Raw genomic sequence first — 18171 nt, 5'->3', positions numbered from 1 at the left:
TTAAGCTGTCACATGCAGTAGTTTAAAACAATTTATCATCAACTGATGATTGATAAGATATTAACCAACTGAAAAGGAGAAGATCCAGTGACTTATATCAAAGTGGTTTCCTAAAGTAGATAAGGTATAAAAGAAGCTACATTTGGTTGGTGGAAGCACACCTTAAGCTGTCACATGCAGTAGTTCAAAACAATTTATCATCAATTCATGATTGATCAGATATTAACCAACTGAAAAAGGATGGTGATAGTATCCTGCATTAGTCACCGAGTTCTAAACAGTTCATCATAGTTGCAACAGTCTTCTCAAACCTTTAATATAATGATATCTGCTAACAGTAAAGATATTCAAATTTTAATTTTGCATGAAGTAATTTTGTGCCCTATCAGAACTAATATTTTATTACTTCATGCATCTCAATTTCTTTTGTTATTTCAATGAAAATAAACAAAATGCAATTCAATAAAAAATATGAATTTCTCATCGATTTTATGTTTAATAATGAACTTTCTTTTAACCTTTGCTGACATCTTTTCAATTAATACTTTAAAACAAAAAACCCTTTAATTTTGATGTTCTAGATCTGTGAGCTATCCTAATGATGTGCCCATGTGGTAGCATGGCCAAGCGGTCTAAGGCGCTGGATTAAAGCTCCAGTCTCTTCGGAGGCGTGGGTTCAAATCCCACTGCTGCCATATTTATTATACAAAGAGTAGGCCAGTTATTGATGTCAAAGTGATTCTTTTTTTCCATTAGATAGGACATTACCCAGCTGAAATTTGTTGGTGGAAGATTCCTCTAGCTACTCAACAGTTCATCATTGTTACAAGAGACTTCCCAAATGTTTTGAAAATGTTATCTGCTAACAGTAAAGGTGAGCCAAAATTAAGTTGGCATGAAGGAATTAGAAGTAATATCATAACTAATATTTAATTACTGAGTGGTCTTATCATACAAATAGAGATGGAAATGTTGGCAACGTGACTCATTGGTATAAATTGATGGATTTATATTCCGATTTCTCTAACTTTTCTATCTCTCTGGATTTTAATCTCACAGCTGTCTATTTTAGGCATTTGAATAATACTTCAAAGTTGTTTGGATACATCAGTTGCACTAAATGAAGGAAATTTGAAGTCAAATATAATCATTACTTGTTAAATGTACCTGGCTTCTTTTGCATTTTATCTCAGCTTTTCCTGATTTTCGGTAAAGTTTTGAATGACATTCCAGATATGAGAGCTAAAATATTTTAAAGTGTACAGCAGGTTGTAGGATGACAGAGCTATTCAAGCCACTGGAATCAAATCCCACTGCTGCCATATTTATTCTCCAAGGAGAAGATCCAGTGATATATATCAAAGTGGTTTCCTAAAGTAGATAGGGTATAAAAGAAGCTAAATTTGGTTGGTGGAAGCACACCTTAAGCTGTCACATGCAGAAGTTCAAAACAATTTATCATCAATTGATGATTGATCAGATATTAACCAACTGAAAAGGAGAAGATCCAGTGATATATATCAAAGTGGTTTCCTAAAGTAGATAATGTATACAAGAAGCTAAATTTGGTTGGTGGAAGCACACCTTAAGCTGTCACATGCAGTAGTTCAAAACAATTTTTCATCAATTGATGATTGATCAGATATTAACCAACTGAAAAAGGTTGGTGATAGTATCCTGCATTAGCCACCAAGTTCTAAACAGTTCATCATAGTTGCAACAGTCTTCTCAAACCTTTAAAATAATGATATCTGCTAACAATAAAGATATTCAAATTTTAATTTTGCATGAAGAAATTATGTGCCCTATCAGAACTAATATTTTATTACTTCATGCATCTCAATTTCTTTTGTTATTTCAATGAAAATAAACAAAATGCAATTCAATAAAAAATATGAATTTCTCATCGATTTTCTGTTTAATAATGAACTTTCTTTTAACCTTTGCTGACATCTTTTCAATTAATACTTTAAAACAAAAAACCCTTTAATTTTGATGTTCTAGATCTATGGCCGAGCGGTCTAAGGCACTGGATTAAGGCTCCAGTCTCTTTGGAGGCGTGGGTTCAAATCCCACTGCTACCATATTTATTATTCAAAGAGTAGGCCAGTTATTGATGTCAAAGTGATTATTTTTTTCCATTAGATAGGACCCAGCTGAAGTTGGTTGGTGGAAGATTCCTCTATCTACTCAACAGTTCATCAGTTTTACAAGAGACTTCCCAAATGTTTTAAAAATGTTATCTGCTAACAGTAAAGATGAGCCAAAATTAAGTTGGCATGAAGTAATTAGAAGTAATATCATAACTAATATTTAATTACTGAGTGGTCTTATCATACAATTAGAGATGGAAATGTTGGCAACGTGACTCATTGGTATAAATTGATGGATTTATATTCCGATTTCTCTAACTTTTCTATCTCTCTGGATTTTAATCTCACAGCTGTCTATTTTAGGCATTTGAATTATACTTCAAAGTTGTTTGGATACATCAGTTGCGCTAAATGAAGGAAATTTGAAGTCAAATATAATCATTACTTGTTAAATGTACCTGGCTTCTTTTGCATTTTATCTCAGCTTTTCCTGACTTTGGGTAAAGTTTTGAATGACATTCCAGATATGAGAGCTAAAATATTTTAAAGTGTACAGCAGGTTGTAGGATGACAGAGCTATTCAAGCCGCTGGAATCAAATCCCACTGCTGCCATATTTATTCTCCAAGGAGAAGATCCAGTGATATATATATATTGCTGACATCTTTTCAATTAATATTTTAAAACAAAAAACCCTTTAATTTTGATGTTCTAGATCTGTGAGCTATCCTAACACCATGCACATGTGGTAGCATGGCCGAGCGGTCTAACGCGCTGGATTAAGGCTCCACTCTTTTCGGTGGCGTGGGTTCAAATCCAACTGCTGCCATATTTATTATACAAAGAGTAGGCCAGTTATTGATGTCAAAGTGATTCTCTTTTTCCATTAGATAGGATATTACCCAGGTGAAGTTGGTTGGTGGAAGATTCCTCTAGCTACTCAACAGTTCATCATTGTTACAAGAGACTTCCCAAATGTTTTAAAAATGTTATCTGCTAACAGTAAAGATGAGCCCAAATTAAGTTGGCATGAAGTAATTAGAAGTAATATCATAACTAATATTTAATTACTGAGTGGCCTTATCATACAATTAGAGATGGAAATGTTGGCAACGTGACTCATTGGTATAAATTGATGGATTTATATTCCGATTTCTCTAACTTTCCTATCACTCTGGATTTTAATCTCACAGCTGTCTATTTTAGGCATTTGAATAATACTTCAAAGTTGTTTGGATACATCAGTTGCACTAAATGAAGGAAATTTGAAGTCAAATATAATCATTACTTGTTAAATATACCTGGCTTCTTTTGCATTTTATATCAGCTTTTCATGACTTTGGGTAAAGTTTTGAATGACATTCAAGATATGAGAGCTAAAATATTTTAAAGTGTACAGCAGGTTGTAGGATGACAGAGCTATTCAAGCCACTGGAATCAAATCCCACTGCTGCCATATTTATTCTCCAAGGAGAAGATCCAGTGATATATATCAAAGTGGTTTCCTAAAGTAGATAGGGTATAAAAGAAGCTAAATTTGGTTGGTGGAAGCACACCTTAAGCTGTCACATGCAGTAGTTCAAAACAATTTATCATCAATTTATTATTGATCAGATATTAACCAACTGAAAAGGAGAAGATCCAGTGATATATATCAAAATGGTTTCCTAAAGTAGATAAGGTATAAAAGAAGCTAAATTTGGTTGGTGGAAGCACACCTTAAGCTGTCACATGCAGTAGTTCAAAACAATTTATCATCAATTGATGATTGATCAGATATTAACCAACTGAAAAAGGTTGGTGATAGTATCCTGCATTAGCCACCAAGTTCTAAACAGTTCATCATAGTTGCAACAGTCTTCTCAAACCTTTAAAATAATGATATCTGCTAACAGTAAAGATATTCAAATTTTATTCTTGCATGAAGTAATTATGTGCCCTATCAGAACAAATATTTTACTACTTCATGCATCTCAATTTCGTTTGTTATTTCAATGAAAATAAACAAAATGCAATTCAATAAAAAATATGAATTTCTCATCGATTTTATGTTTAAAAATGAACTTTCTTTGAACCTTTGCTGACATCTTTTCAATCAATACTTTAAAACAAAAAAACCTTTAATTTTGATGTTCTAGATCTGTGAGCTATCCTAACGACATGCACATGTGGTAGCATGGCCGAGCGGTCTAAGGCGCTGGATTAAGGCTCCAGTCTCTTCGGAGGCGTGTGTTCAAATCCCACTGCTGCCATATTTATTATACAAAGAGTAGGCCAGTTATTGATGTCAAAGTGATTCTTTTTTTCCATTAGATAGGATGTTACCCTGCTGAAGTTGGTTGGTGGAAGATTCCTCTAGCTACTCAACAGTTCATCATTGTTACTAGAGACTTCCCAAATGTTTTAAAAATGTTATCTGCTAACAGTAAAGATGAGCCAAAATTAAGTTGGCATGAAGTAATTAGAAGTAATATCATAACTAATATTTAATTACTGAGTGGTCTTATCATACAATTAGAGATGGAAATGTTGGCAACGTGACTCATTGGTATAAATTGATGGATTTATATTCCGATTTCTCTAACTTTCCTATCTCTCTGGATTTTAATCTCACATTTGTCTATTTTAGGCATTTGAATAATACTTCAAAGTTGTTTGCATATATCAGTTGCACTAAATGAAGGAAATTTGAAGTCAAATATAATCATTACTTGTTAAATGTACCTGGCTTCTTTTGCATTTTATCTCAGCTTTTCCTGACTTTGGGTAAAGTTTTGAATGACATTCCAGATATGAGAGCTAAAATATTTTAAAGTGTACAGCAGGATGTAGGATGACAGAGCTATTCAAGCCGCTGGAATCAAATCCCACTGCTGCCATATTTATTCTCCAAGGAGAAGATCCAGTGATATATATCAAAGTGGTTTCCTAAAATAGATAAGGTATAAAAGAAGCTAAATTTGGTTGGTGGAAGCACACCTTAAGCTGTCACATGCAGTAGTTTAAAACAATTTATCATCAACTGATGATTGATCAGATATTAACCAACTGAAAAGGAGAAGATTCAGTGACTTATATCAAAGTGGTTTCCTAAAGTAGATAAGGTATAAAAGAAGCTACATTTGGTTGGTGGAAGCACACCTTAAGCTGTCACATGCAGTAGTTCAAAACAGTTTATTATCAATTCATGATTGCTAAGATATTAACCAACTGAAAAAGGTTGGTGAGAGTGTCCTGCATTAGTCACCGAGTTCTAAACAGTTCATCATAGTAGCAACAGTCTTCTCAAACCTTAAAAATAATGATATCTGCAAACAGTAAAGATATTCAAATTTTAATTTTGCATGAAGTAATTATGTGCCCTATCAGAACTAATATTTTATTACTTCATGCATCTCAATTTCTTTTGTTATTTCAATGAAAATAAACAAAATGCAATTCAATAAAAAATATGAATTTGTCATCGATTTTATGTTTAATAATGAACTTTCTTTTAACCTTTGCTGACATCTTTTCAATTAATACTTTAAAACAAAAAACCCTTTAATTTTGATGTTCTAGATCTGTGAGCTATCCTAACGATATGCACATGTGGTAGCATGGCAGAGCGGTCTAAGGCGCTGGATTAAGGCTCCAGTCTCTTCGGAGGCGTGGGTTCAAATCCCACTGCTGCCATATTTATTATACAAAGAATAGGCCAGTTATTGATGTCAAAGTGATTCTTTTTTTCCATTAGATAGGACATTACCCAGCTGAAATTTGTTGGTGGAAGATTCCTCTAGCTACTCAACAGTTCATCATTGTTACAAGAGACTTCACAAATGTTTTAAAAATGTTATCTGCTAACAGTCAAGATGAGCCAAAATTAAGTTGGCATGAGGTATTTAGAAGTAATATCATAACTAATATTTAATTACTGAGTTGTCTTATCATACAATTAGAGATGGAAATGTTGGCAACGTGACTCATTGGTATAAATTGATGGATTTATATTCCGATTTCTCTAACTTTCCTATCACTCTGGATTTTAATCTCACAGCTGTCTATTTTAGGCAGTTGAATAATACTTCAAAGTTGTTTGGATACATCAGTTGTGCTAAATGAAGGAAATTTGAAGTCAAATATAATCATTAATTGTTAAATGTACCTGGCTTCTTTTTCATTTTATCTAAGCTTTTACTGACTTTGGGTAAAGTTTTGAATGACATTCCAGATATGAGAGCTAAAATATTTTAAAGTGTACAGCAGGTTGTAGGATGACAGAGCTATTCAAGCCGTTGGAATCAAATCCCACTGCTGCCATATTTATTCTCCAAGGAGAAGATCCAGTGATATATATCAAAGTGGTTTCCTAAAGTAGATAAGGTACAAAAGAAGCTAAATTTGGTTGGTGGAAGCACAACTTAAGCTGTCACATTCAGTAGTTTAAAACAATTTATCATCAACTGATGATTGATCAGATATTAACCAACTGAAAAGGAGAAGATTCAGTGACTTATATCAAAGTGGTTTCCTAAAGTAGATAAGGTATAAAAGAAGATACATTTGATTGGTGGAAGCACACCTTAAGCTGTCACATGCAGTAGTTCAAAACAATTTATTATCATTTCATGATTGATCAGATATTAACCAACTGAAAAAGGTTGGTGATAGTGTCCTGCATTAGTCACCGAGTTCTAAACAGTTCATCATAGTTGCAACAGTCTTCTCAAACCTTAAAATTAATATTTGCTAACAGTAAAGATATTCAAATTTTAATTTTGCATGAAGTAATTATGTGCCCTATCAGAACTAATATTTTATTACTTCATGCCTCTCAATTTCTTTTGTTATTTCAATGAAAATAAACAAAATGCAATTCAATAAAAAATATGAATTTCTCATCAATTTTATGTTTAATAATGAACTTTCTTTTAACCTTTGCCGAAATCTTTTCAATTAATACTTTAAAACAAAAAACCCTTTAATTTTGATGTTCTAGATCTGTGAGCTATCCTAATGATATGCACATGTGGTAGCATGGCCGAGCAGTCTAAGGCGCTGGATTAAGGCTCCAGTCTCTTTGGGGGCGTGGGTTCAAATCCCACTGCTGCCATATTTATTATACAAAGAGTAGGCCAGTTATTGATGTCAAAGTGATTCTTTTTTTCCATTAGATAGGACATTACCCAGCTGAAATTTGTTGGTGGAAGATTCCTCTAGCTACTCAACAGTTCATCATTGTTACAAGAGACTTCCCAAATGTTTTAAATATGTTATCTGCTAACAGTAAAGATGAGCCAAAATTAAGTTGGCATGAAGTTATTAGAAGTAATATCATAACTAATATTTAATTACTGAGTTGTCTTATCATACAATTAGAGATGGAAATGTTGGCAACGTGACTCATTGGTATAAATTGATGGATTTATATTCTGATTTCTCTAACTTTCCTATCACTCTGGATTTTAATCTCACAGCTGTCTATTTTAGGCATTTGAATAATACTTCAAAGTTGTTTGGATACATCAGTTGCGCTAAATGAAGGAAATTTGAAGTCAAATATAATCATTACTTGTTAAATGTACCTGGCTTCTTTTTCATTTTATCTAAGCTTTTACTGACTTTGGGTAAAGTTTTGAATGACATTCCAGATATGAGAGCTAAAATATTTACAGCAGGTTGTAGGATGACAGAGCTATTCAAGCCGTTGGAATCAAATCCCACTGCTGCCATATTTATTCTCCAAGGAGAAGATCCAGTGATATATATCAAAGTGGTTTCCTAAAGTAGATAAGGTATAAAAGAAGCTAAATTTGGTTGGTGGAAGCACAACTTAAGCTGTCACATGCAGTAGTTTAAAACAATTTATCATCAACTGATGATTGATCAGATATTAACCAACTGAAAAGGAGAAGATTCAGTGACTTATATCAAAGTGGTTTCCTAAAGTAGATAAGGTATAAAAGAAGCTACATTTGGTTGGTGGAAGCACACCTTAAGCTGTCACATGCAGTAGTTCAAAACAATTTATTATCAATTCATGATTGATCAGATATTAACCAACTGAAAAAGGTTGCTGATAGTGTCCTGCATTAGTCCCTGAGTTCTAAACAGTTCATCATAGTTGCAACAGTCTTCTCAAACCTTAAAAATAATGATATCTGCAAACAGTAAAGATATTCAAATTTTAATTTTGCATGAAGTAATTATGTGCCCTATCAGAACTAATATTTTATTACTTCATGCATCTCAATTTCTTTTGTTATTTCAATGAAAATAAACAAAATGCAATTCAATAAAAAATATGTATTTCTCATCGATTTTATGTTTAATAATGAACTTTCTTTTAACCTTTGCTGAAATCTTTTCAATTAATACTTTAAAACAAACAACCCTTTAATTTTGATGTTCTAGATCTGTGAGCTATCCTAATGATATGCACATGTGGTATCATGGCCGAGCGGTCTAAGGCGCTGGATTTAGGCTCCAGTCTCTTTGGAAGCGTGGGTTCAAATCCCACTGCTGCCATATTTATTGTACAAAAAGTTGGCCAGTTATTGATGTCAAAGTGATTCTTTTTTTCCATTAGATAGGACATTACCCAGCTGAAATTTGTTGGTGGAAGATTCCTCTAGCTACTCAACAGTTCATCATTGTTACAAGAGACTTCACAAATGTTTTAAAAATGTTATCTGCTAACAGTCAAGATGAGCCAAAATTAAATTGGCATGAGGTATTTAGAAGTAATATCATAACTAATATTTAATTACTGAGTTGTCTTATCATACAATTAGAGATGGAAATGTTGGCAACGTGACTCATTGGTATAAATTGATGGACTTATATTCCGATTTCTCTAACTTTCCTATCACTCTGGATTTTAATCTCACAGCTGTCTATTTTAGGCAGTTGAATAATACTTCAAAGTTGTTTGGATACATCAGTTGTGCTAAATGAAGGAAATTTGAAGTCAAATATAATCATTAATTGTTAAATGTACCTGGCTTCTTTTTCATTTTATCTAAGCTTTTACTGACTTTGGGTAAAGTTTTGAATGACATTCCAGATATGAGAGCTAAAATATTTTAAAGTGTACAGCAGGTTGTAGGATGACAGAGCTATTCAAGCCGTTGGAATCAAATCCCACTGCTGCCATATTTATTCTCCAAGGAGAAGATCCAGTGATATATATCAAAGTGGTTTCCTAAAGTAGATAAGGTATAAAAGAAGCTAAATTTGGTTGGTGGAAGCACAACTTAAGCTGTCACATGCAGTAGTTTAAAACAATTTATCATCAACTGATGATTGATCAGATATTAACCAACTGAAAAGGAGAAGATTCAGTGACTTATATCAAAGTGGTTTCCTAAAGTAGATAAGGTATAAAAGAAGATACATTTGATTGGTGGAAGCACACCTTAAGCTGTCACATGCAGTAGTTCAAAACAATTTATTATCATTTCATGATTGATCAGATATTAACCAACTGAAAAAGGTTGGTGATAGTGTCCTGCATTAGTCACCGAGTTCTAAACAGTTCATCATAGTTGCAACAGTCTTCTCAAACCTTAAAATTAATGATATCTGCTAACAGTAAAGATATTCAAATTTTAATTTTGCATGAAGTAATTATGTGCCCTATCAGAACTAATATTTTATTACTTCATGCATCTCAATTTCTTTTGTTATTTCAATGAAAATAAACAAAATGCAATTCAATAAAAAATATGAATTTCTCATCAATTTTATGTTTAATAATGAACTTTGTTTTAACCTTTGCCGAAATCTTTTCAATTAATACTTTAAAACAAAAAACCCTTTAATTTTGATGTTCTAGATCTGTGAGCTATCCTAATGATATGCACATGTGGTAGCATGGCCGAGCAGTCTAAAGCGCTGGATTAAGGCTCCAGTCTCTTTGGAGGCGTGGGTTCAAATCCCACTGCTGCCATATTTATTATACAAAGAGTAGGCCAGTTATTGATGTCAAAGTGATTCTTTTTTTCCATTACCCAGCTGAAATTTGTTGGTGGAAGATTCCTCTAGCTACTCAACAGTTCATCATTGTTACAAGAGACTTCCCAAATGTTTTAAAAATGTTATCTGCTAACAGTAAAGATGAGCCAAAATTAAGTTGGCATGAAGTAATTAGAAGTAATATCATAACTAATATTTAATTACTGAGTTGTCTTATCATACAATTAGAGATGGAAATGTTGGCAACGTGACTCATTGGTATAAATTGATGGATTTATATTCCGATTTCTCTAACTTTCCTATCACTCTGGATTTTAATCTCACAGCTGTCTATTTTAGGCAGTTGAATAATACTTCAAAGTTGTTTGGATACATCAGTTGTGCTAAATGAAGGAAATTTGAAGTCAAATATAATCATTAATTGTTAAATGTACCTGGCTTCTTTTTCATTTTATCTAAGCTTTTACTGACTTTGGGTAAAGTTTTGAATGACATTCCAGATATGAGAGCTAAAATATTTTAAAGTGTACAGCAGGTTGTAGGATGACAGAGCTATTCAAGCCGTTGGAATCAAATCCCACTGCTGCCATATTTATTCTCCAAGGAGAAGATCCAGTGATATATATCAAAGTGGTTTCCTAAAGTAGATAAGGTATAAAAGAAGCTAAATTTGGTTGGTGGAAGCACAACTTAAGCTGTCACATGCAGTAGTTTAAAACAATTTATCATCAACTGATGATTGATCAGATATTAACCAACTGAAAAGGAGAAGATTCAGTGACTTATATCAAAGTGGTTTCCTAAAGTAGATAAGGTATAAAAGAAGATACATTTGATTGGTGGAAGCACACCTTAAGCTGTCACATGCAGTAGTTCAAAACAATTTATTATCATTTCATAATTGATCAGATATTAACCAACTGAAAAAGGTTGGTGATAGTGTCCTGCATTAGTCACCGAGTTCTAAACAATTCATCATAGTTGCAACAGTCTTCTCAAACCTTAAAATTAATGATATCTGCTAACAGTAAAGATATTCAAATTTTAATTTTGCATGAAGTAATTATGTGCCCTATCAGAACTAATATTTCATTACTTCATGCATCTCAATTTCTTTTGTTATTTCAATGAAAATAAACAAAATGCAATTCAATAAAAAATATGAATTTCTCATCAATTTTATGTTTAATAATGAACTTTCTTTTAACCTTTGCCGAAATCTTTTCAATTAATACTTTAAAACAAAAAACCCTTTAATTTTGATGTTCTAGATCTGTGAGCTATCCTAATGATATGCACATGTGGTAGCATGGCCGAGCAGTCTAAGGCGCTGGATTAAGGCTCCAGTCTCTTTGGAGGCGTGGGTTCAAATCCCACTGCTGCCATATTTATTATACAAAGAGTAGGCCAGTTATTGATGTCAAAGTGATTCTTTTTTTCCATTAGATAGGACATTACCCAGCTGAAATTTGTTGGTGGAAGATTCCTCTAGCTACTCAACAGTTCATCATTGTTACAAGGGACTTCCCAAATGTTTTAAAAATGTTATCTGCTAACAGTAAAGATGAGCCAAAATTAAGTTGGCATGAAGTAATTAGAAGTAATATCATAACTAATATTTAATTACTGAGTTGTCTTATCATACAATTAGAGATGGAAATGTTGGCAACGTGACTCATTGGTATAAATTGATGGATTTACATTCTGATTTCTCTAACTTTCCTATCACTCTGGATTTTAATCTCACAGCTGTCTATTTTAGGCATTTGAATAATACTTCAAAGTTGTTTGGATACATTAGTTGCACTAAAGGAAGGAAAGTTGAAGTCAAATATAATCATTACTTGTTAAATGTACCTGGCTTCTTTTTCATTTTATCTCAGCTTTTCCTGACTTTGGGTAAAGTTTTGAATGACATTCCAGATATGAGAGCTAAAATATTTTAAAGTGTACAGCAGGTTGTAGGATGACAGAGCTATTCAAGCCGCTGGAATCAAATCCCACTGCTGCCATATTTATTCTCCAAGGAGAAGATCCAGTGATATATATCAAAGTGGTTTCCTAAAGTAGATAAGGTATAAAAGAAGCTAAATTTGGTTGGTGGAAGCACAACTTAAGCTGTCACATGCAGTAGTTTAAAACAATTTATCATCAACTGATGATTGATCAGATATTAACCAACTGAAAAGGAGAAGATTCAGTGACTTATATCAAAGTGGTTTCCTAAAGTAGATAAGGTATAAAAGAAGATACATTTGATTGGTGGAAGCACACCTTAAGCTGTCACTTGCAGTAGTTCAAAACAATTTATTATCATTTCATGATTGATCAGATATTAACCAACTGAAAAAGGTTGGTGATAGTGTCCTGCATTAGTCACCGAGTTCTAAACAGTTCATCATAGTTGCAACAGTCTTCTCAAACCTTAAAATTAATGATATCTGCTAACAGTAAAGATATTCAAATTTTAATTTTGCATGAAGTAATTATGTGCCCTATCAGAACTAATATTTTATTACTTCATGCATCTCAATTTCTTTTGTTATTTCAATGAAAATAAACAAAATGCAATTCAATAAAAAATATGAATTTCTCATCAATTTTATGTTTAATAATGAACTTTCTTTTAACCTTTGCCGAAATCTTTTCAATTAATACTTTAAAACAAAAAACCCTTTAATTTTGATGTTCTAGATCTGTGAGCTATCCTAATGATATGCACATGTGGTAGCATGGCCGAGCAGTCTAAAGCGCTGGATTAAGGCTCCAGTCTCTTTGGAGGCGTGGGTTCAAATCCCACTGCTGCCATATTTATTATACAAAGAGTAGGCCAGTTATTGATGTCAAAGTGATTCTTTTTTTCCATTACCCAGCTGAAATTTGTTGGTGGAAGATTCCTCTAGCTACTCAACAGTTCATCATTGTTACAAGAGACTTCCCAAATGTTTTAAAAATGTTATCTGCTAACAGTAAAGATGAGCCAAAATTAAGTTGGCATGAAGTAATTAGAAGTAATATCATAACTAATATTTAATTACTGAGTTGTCTTATCATACAATTAGAGATGGAAATGTTGGCAACGTGACTCATTGGTATAAATTGATGGATTTATATTCCGATTTCTCTAACTTTCCTATCACTCTGGATTTTAATCTCACAGCTGTCTATTTTAGGCAGTTGAATAATACTTCAAAGTTGTTTGGATACATCAGTTGTGCTAAATGAAGGAAATTTGAAGTCAAATATAATCATTAATTGTTAAATGTACCTGGCTTCTTTTTCATTTTATCTAAGCTTTTACTGACTTTGGGTAAAGTTTTGAATGACATTCCAGATATGAGAGCTAAAATATTTTAAAGTGTACAGCAGGTTGTAGGATGACAGAGCTATTCAAGCCGTTGGAATCAAATCCCACTGCTGCCATATTTATTCTCCAAGGAGAAGATCCAGTGATATATATCAAAGTGGTTTCCTAAAGTAGATAAGGTATAAAAGAAGCTAAATTTGGTTGGTGGAAGCACAACTTAAGCTGTCACATGCAGTAGTTTAAAACAATTTATCATCAACTGATGATTGATCAGATATTAACCAACTGAAAAGGAGAAGATTCAGTGACTTATATCAAAGTGGTTTCCTAAAGTAGATAAGGTATAAAAGAAGATACATTTGATTGGTGGAAGCACACCTTAAGCTGTCACATGCAGTAGTTCAAAACAATTTATTATCATTTCATAATTGATCAGATATTAACCAACTGAAAAAGGTTGGTGATAGTGTCCTGCATTAGTCACCGAGTTCTAAACAATTCATCATAGTTGCAACAGTCTTCTCAAACCTTAAAATTAATGATATCTGCTAACAGTAAAGATATTCAAATTTTAATTTTGCATGAAGTAATTATGTGCCCTATCAGAACTAATATTTCATTACTTCATGCATCTCAATTTCTTTTGTTATTTCAATGAAAATAAACAAAATGCAATTCAATAAAAAATATGAATTTCTCATCAATTTTATGTTTAATAATGAACTTTCTTTTAACCTTTGCCGAAATCTTTTCAATTAATACTTTAAAACAAAAAACCCTTTAATTTTGATGTTCTAGATCTGTGAGCTATCCTAATGATATGCACATGTGGTAGCATGGCCGAGCAGTCTAAGGCGCTGGATTAAGGCTCCAGTCTCTTTGGAGGCGTGGGTTCAAATCCCACTGCTGCCATATTTATTATACAAAGAGTAGGCCAGTTATTGATGTCAAAGTGATTCTTTTTTTCCATTAGATAGGACATTACCCAGCTGAAATTTGTTGGTGGAAGATTCCTCTAGCTACTCAACAGTTCATCATTGTTACAAGGGACTTCCCAAATGTTTTAAAAATGTTATCTGCTAACAGTAAAGATGAGCCAAAATTAAGTTGGCATGAAGTAATTAGAAGTAATATCATAACTAATATTTAATTACTGAGTTGTCTTATCATACAATTAGAGATGGAAATGTTGGCAACGTGACTCATTGGTATAAATTGATGGATTTACATTCTGATTTCTCTAACTTTCCTATCACTCTGGATTTTAATCTCACAGCTGTCTATTTTAGGCATTTGAATAATACTTCAAAGTTGTTTGGATACATTAGTTGCACTAAAGGAAGGAAAGTTGAAGTCAAATATAATCATTACTTGTTAAATGTACCTGGCTTCTTTTTCATTTTATCTCAGCTTTTCCTGACTTTGGGTAAAGTTTTGAATGACATTCCAGATATGAGAGCTAAAATATTTTAAAGTGTACAGCAGGTTGTAGGATGACAGAGCTATTCAAGCCGCTGGAATCAAATCCCACTGCTGCCATATTTATTCTCCAAGGAGAAGATCCAGTGATATATATCAAAGTGGTTTCCTAAAGTAGATAAGGTATAAAAGAAGCTAAATTTGGTTGGTGGAAGCACAACTTAAGCTGTCACATGCAGTAGTTTAAAACAATTTATCATCAACTGATGATTGATCAGATATTAACCAACTGAAAAGGAGAAGATTCAGTGACTTATATCAAAGTGGTTTCCTAAAGTAGATAAGGTATAAAAGAAGATACATTTGATTGGTGGAAGCACACCTTAAGCTGTCACTTGCAGTAGTTCAAAACAATTTATTATCATTTCATGATTGATCAGATATTAACCAACTGAAAAAGGTTGGTGATAGTGTCCTGCATTAGTCACCGAGTTCTAAACAGTTCATCATAGTTGCAACAGTCTTCTCAAACCTTAAAATTAATGATATCTGCTAACAGTAAAGATATTCAAATTTTAATTTTGCATGAAGTAATTATGTGCCCTATCAGAACTAATATTTTATTACTTCATGCATCTCAATTTCTTTTGTTATTTCAATGAAAATAAACAAAATGCAATTCAATAAAAAATATGAATTTCTCATCAATTTTATGTTTAATAATGAACTTTCTTTTAACCTTTGCCGAAATCTTTTCAATTAATACTTTAAAACAAAAAACCCTTTAATTTTGATGTTCTAGATCTGTGAGCTATCCTAATGATATGCACATGTGGTAGCATGGCCGAGCAGTCTAAAGCGCTGGATTAAGGCTCCAGTCTCTTTGGAGGCGTGGGTTCAATTCCCACTGCTGCCATATTTATTATACAAAGAGTAGGCCAGTTATTGATGTCAAAGTGATTCTTTTTTTCCATTACCCAGCTGAAATTTGTTGGTGGAAGATTCCTCTAGCTACTCAACAGTTCATCATTGTTACAAGAGACTTCCCAAATGTTTTAAAAATGTTATCTGCTAACAGTAAAGATGAGCCAAAATTAAGTTGGCATGAAGTAATTAGAAGTAATATCATAACTAATATTTAATTACTGAGTTGTCTTATCATACAATTAGAGATGGAAATGTTGGCAACGTGACTCATTGGTATAAATTGATGGATTTATATTCCGATTTCTCTAACTTTCCTATCACTCTGGATTTTAATCTCACAGCTGTCTATTTTAGGCAGTTGAATAATACTTCAAAGTTGTTTGGATACATCAGTTGTGCTAAATGAAGGAAATTTGAAGTCAAATATAATCATTAATTGTTAAATGTACCTGGCTTCTTTTTCATTTTATCTAAGCTTTTACTGACTTTGGGTAAAGTTTTGAATGACATTCCAGATATGAGAGCTAAAATATTTTAAAGTGTACAGCAGGTTGTAGGATGACAGAGCTATTCAAGCCGTTGGAATCAAATCCCACTGCTGCCATATTTATTCTCCAAGGAGAAGATCCAGTGATATATATCAAAGTGGTTTCCTAAAGTAGATAAGGTATAAAAGAAGCTAAATTTGGTTGGTGGAAGCACAACTTAAGCTGTCACATGCAGTAGTTTAAAACAATTTATCATCAACTGATGATTGATCAGATATTAACCAACTGAAAAGGAGAAGATTCAGTGACTTATATCAAAGTGGTTTCCTAAAGTAGATAAGGTATAAAAGAAGATACATTTGATTGGTGGAAGCACACCTTAAGCTGTCACATGCAGTAGTTCAAAACAATTTATTATCATTTCATAATTGATCAGATATTAACCAACTGAAAAAGGTTGGTGATAGTGTCCTGCATTAGTCACCGAGTTCTAAACAATTCATCATAGTTGCAACAGTCTTCTCAAACCTTAAAATTAATGATATCTGCTAACAGTAAAGATATTCAAATTTTAATTTTGCATGAAGTAATTATGTGCCCTATCAGAACTAATATTTCATTACTTCATGCATCTCAATTTCTTTTGTTATTTCAATGAAAATAAACAAAATGCAATTCAATAAAAAATATGAATTTCTCATCAATTTTATGTTTAATAATGAACTTTCTTTTAACCTTTGCCGAAATCTTTTCAATTAATACTTTAAAACAAAAAACCCTTTAATTTTGATGTTCTAGATCTGTGAGCTATCCTAATGATATGCACATGTGGTAGCATGGCCGAGCAGTCTAAGGCGCTGGATTAAGGCTCCAGTCTCTTTGGAGGCGTGGGTTCAAATCCCACTGCTGCCATATTTATTATACAAAGAGTAGGCCAGTTATTGATGTCAAAGTGATTCTTTTTTTCCATTAGATAGGACATTACCCAGCTGAAATTTGTTGGTGGAAGATTCCTCTAGCTACTCAACAGTTCATCATTGTTACAAGGGACTTCCCAAATGTTTTAAAAATGTTATCTGCTAACAGTAAAGATGAGCCAAAATTAAGTTGGCATGAAGTAATTAGAAGTAATATCATAACTAATATTTAATTACTGAGTTGTCTTATCATACAATTAGAGATGGAAATGTTGGCAACGTGACTCATTGGTATAAATTGATGGATTTACATTCTGATTTCTCTAACTTTCCTATCACTCTGGATTTTAATCTCACAGCTGTCTATTTTAGGCATTTGAATAATACTTCAAAGTTGTTTGGATACATTAGTTGCACTAAAGGAAGGAAAGTTGAAGTCAAATATAATCATTACTTGTTAAATGTACCTGGCTTCTTTTTCATTTTATCTCAGCTTTTCCTGACTTTGGGTAAAGTTTTGAATGACATTCCAGATATGAGAGCTAAAATATTTTAAAGTGTACAGCAGGTTGTAGGATGACAGAGCTATTCAAGCCGCTGGAATCAAATCCCACTGCTGCCATATTTATTCTCCAAGGAGAAGATCCAGTGATATATATCAAAGTGGTTTCCTAAAGTAGATAAGGTATAAAAGAAGCTAAATTTGGTTGGTGGAAGCACAACTTAAGCTGTCACATGCAGTAGTTTAAAACAATTTATCATCAACTGATGATTGATCAGATATTAACCAACTGAAAAGGAGAAGATCCAGTGACTTATATCAAAGTGGTTTCCTAAAGTAGATAAGGTATAAAAGTAGCTACATTTGGTTGGTGGAAGCACACCTTAACCTGTCACATGCAGTAGTTCAAAACAATTTATTATCAATTCATGATTGATCAGATATTAACCAACTGAAAAAGGTTGGTGATAGTGTCCTGCATTAGTCCCTGAGTTCTAAACAGTTCATCATAGTTGCAACAGTCTTCTCAAACCTTAAAAATAATGATATCTGCAAACAGT

General features: G+C 32.8%; 11 non-coding genes across 11 annotated transcripts; all 11 read left to right on the top strand.

The window, feature by feature from the left end:
- Positions 1 to 613: 613 nt before the first annotated feature.
- TRNAF-AAA (transfer RNA phenylalanine (anticodon AAA)) lies at positions 614 to 695 on the top strand. The gene has a single exon. It is a non-coding gene; the product is annotated as a tRNA-Phe (tRNA).
- Positions 696 to 4262: 3567 nt separating this feature from the next.
- Positions 4263 to 4344, top strand: TRNAL-AAG (transfer RNA leucine (anticodon AAG)). The gene has a single exon. It is a non-coding gene; the product is annotated as a tRNA-Leu (tRNA).
- Positions 4345 to 5685: 1341 nt separating this feature from the next.
- TRNAL-AAG (transfer RNA leucine (anticodon AAG)) lies at positions 5686 to 5767 on the top strand. Its single transcript has one exon. It is a non-coding gene; the product is annotated as a tRNA-Leu (tRNA).
- A 1338-nt stretch (positions 5768 to 7105) lies between these two features.
- Positions 7106 to 7187, top strand: TRNAL-AAG (transfer RNA leucine (anticodon AAG)). Its single transcript has one exon. It is a non-coding gene; the product is annotated as a tRNA-Leu (tRNA).
- Positions 7188 to 8520: 1333 nt separating this feature from the next.
- On the top strand, positions 8521 to 8602 carry TRNAL-UAG (transfer RNA leucine (anticodon UAG)). Its single transcript has one exon. It is a non-coding gene; the product is annotated as a tRNA-Leu (tRNA).
- Positions 8603 to 9943: 1341 nt separating this feature from the next.
- Positions 9944 to 10025, top strand: TRNAL-AAG (transfer RNA leucine (anticodon AAG)). Its single transcript has one exon. It is a non-coding gene; the product is annotated as a tRNA-Leu (tRNA).
- Positions 10026 to 11354: 1329 nt separating this feature from the next.
- TRNAL-AAG (transfer RNA leucine (anticodon AAG)) lies at positions 11355 to 11436 on the top strand. Its single transcript has one exon. It is a non-coding gene; the product is annotated as a tRNA-Leu (tRNA).
- Positions 11437 to 12777: 1341 nt separating this feature from the next.
- Positions 12778 to 12859, top strand: TRNAL-AAG (transfer RNA leucine (anticodon AAG)). The gene has a single exon. It is a non-coding gene; the product is annotated as a tRNA-Leu (tRNA).
- Positions 12860 to 14188: 1329 nt separating this feature from the next.
- Positions 14189 to 14270, top strand: TRNAL-AAG (transfer RNA leucine (anticodon AAG)). The gene has a single exon. It is a non-coding gene; the product is annotated as a tRNA-Leu (tRNA).
- A 1341-nt stretch (positions 14271 to 15611) lies between these two features.
- Positions 15612 to 15693, top strand: TRNAL-AAG (transfer RNA leucine (anticodon AAG)). Its single transcript has one exon. It is a non-coding gene; the product is annotated as a tRNA-Leu (tRNA).
- Positions 15694 to 17022: 1329 nt separating this feature from the next.
- Positions 17023 to 17104, top strand: TRNAL-AAG (transfer RNA leucine (anticodon AAG)). Its single transcript has one exon. It is a non-coding gene; the product is annotated as a tRNA-Leu (tRNA).
- Positions 17105 to 18171: the final 1067 nt, after the last annotated feature.

The sequence above is a fragment of the Taudactylus pleione genome, unplaced genomic scaffold (assembly GCF_031769625.1).
Source record: "Taudactylus pleione unplaced genomic scaffold, aTauple2 ptg000016l, whole genome shotgun sequence".
Classification (NCBI taxonomy): Eukaryota; Metazoa; Chordata; class Amphibia; order Anura; family Myobatrachidae; genus Taudactylus; species Taudactylus pleione.
The sequence above is the reverse complement of the archived record's forward strand: the minus strand, read 5'-3'. Positions and strand labels throughout refer to the sequence as shown.